Consider the following 2,140-nt stretch of genomic DNA (forward strand, 5'->3'; position numbering starts at 1 on the left):
TACAATATGGATGAACCTTAAAAACATTATTCTAAGTAAATGAAGCTAGTTACAAAAGACCACATAGTATACAATCCCACTAATATGAAATTTCTAGAATAATAAAATCTATATAGAGAAAAAATAGATCTGAGGTTGCTTGGGCTCAAAAGGATGAGGATGGGAGGAAAAAGCTAAAAGTTAAGGGTTTCTTTTTGAGGTAACAAAATTTTCTAAAATTGACTATGGTAACAGTGCACATGTTTGTGAATATACTAAAAAGTTCTGATTGTATACTTTTAAATAGTCAATTTTATGGTAAATGAATTATATCTCAGTAAAACTTAAAAATCTACAAATACTAAAATTATATATTTTTTTATTGTAGAAGTATATCATTCAGTAGTGGCAATGATAACAAAAAGAGGTTTAAGTGAATTTAAACCAAATAAAATGTAGTTAAACTAAAAGAAACAAAAGAATAGCTGCCTATCCTATTTAATAAAGAGGTAATATGCTAATTGATCCTCATACCATCACAAAGATGGCGGTACCCACAGCCAATAAGGAGGGAATATGCTAATTGGCTGCCCTGTCCTCAAAGATGGTGGTGCCCATAGCCACAAGATGGCAGCGGCTCAGTCCCCTCAGCCCCACCAGAGCAGTAGCCCCACTGGAGAAGCTGCGCACCTGCCTCCGAAGTCCCCCAGCAGCCCAGGGCCAAACTGAGGCTTAGGTAACCAGGGCCAGAGGAGGCTTGTGTGATGGGAGTGTCGCCTTCCCCTGATTGCTGGGTCACCTCCTGCCCCTGAGGGCTCTCAGACTGTGAGAGGGGGTAGGCCGGGCTGAGGGACTCCCCCTCCAGTGCATGAATTTTCATGCACCAGGCCTCTAGTAAAAATATAAATAATAGAAATAAAGATAAACTAAAAGACCCAACAGACTTGGTGGGTTGGGGCAGAATAAGAGGCAGGCATACAATTTTATAGCATGACTTGACTTTTTGATAGTGTCATTTTCATGCAGTTTTATTGAAACTGATTATTTACAATGGCCTGTCAAAATTCTCCACATTGTGGAATTATTCTCTTTGTTACAATCAATTTGTCTCCCAATTTTTTTATCTGCTAATAGCCATTATTGCCACCTCCTAAGAATTCATGGCCAATTCTTTCATTTAGGTCATTACATCTACTTTTTAAATTCATGGTTCAGCACCATGATTTAAACTTCCACTGATTTTGTTGAGAAAAAGAGTTCATTATTTTACCCCTAAAACCTAATCATTCTCTCTCCTCTTTACCCCCATTTCCTTCCCCCTCCCCCGGGGCAAAGACTCATATCCTGTTTGCTTTGAGGTTTTCTTTTTTCTTTCTTTCTCAGCCAATTCTATTCTTCAGGGCACTCTGCCTATAATACCTCCAGTCTGTTTCTCTCTCTAATGTATATGTTTACATATATATTTTAAGTGCAATATTAAACATTAATGTCTTTATAAAATAATAGGATACATCTAATCTAATAAAAGAGAAACATGCAAATTGGTCGCACCTCTGCTACGCTCAAAGCCATGCCCGCCAGGCAATCAGAGTGACTATATGCAAATTAACCCAACCAAGATGGCAGCCGGCAGCCACGAAGCTGGAGCAAGCAAGCAGGAGGCTTGGTTGCCTCGGTAATGGAGGAAGCCAAGCTTCCCGCCTGCCCTGGCTGGCTGTGGCCTCCGCTCAAGGCAACAAAGTTTCAATTATAGAAGATAAATAAATCCCAGATACCTGCTTCCAGCCAGCCTCCACTGGGAGCTTGGGTGGCTGGGGGACGTGGCCAGCCTGCAAACAGCCATCAGCCCCTCACCCAGGCTGGCCAGGCATTCCAGGGGGGACCCCTATCCTGAAGGGGCTGTGGCCAGCCTGGAAACAACCCTCAGCCCCTCACCCAGGCTAGCCAGGCACCACAGGGGGGACCCCTACCCTGAAGGGGCTCTGGCCAGCCTGCAAAAAGCCATCATCCCCTAACCCAGGCTGGCCAGGCACCCAAGCGGGACCCCCACCCTGATCCAAGACACCCTTCAGGGCAAACTAGCCAGCTCCCACCCATGCACCAGGCCTCTATCCTATATAATGAAAGGGTAATATGCAAATTGACCCTAACAGCAGAACGA

This window comes from Myotis brandtii, unplaced genomic scaffold (genome assembly GCF_000412655.1).
Source record: "Myotis brandtii unplaced genomic scaffold, ASM41265v1 scaffold1121, whole genome shotgun sequence".
NCBI lineage: Eukaryota > Metazoa > Chordata > Mammalia > Chiroptera > Vespertilionidae > Myotis > Myotis brandtii.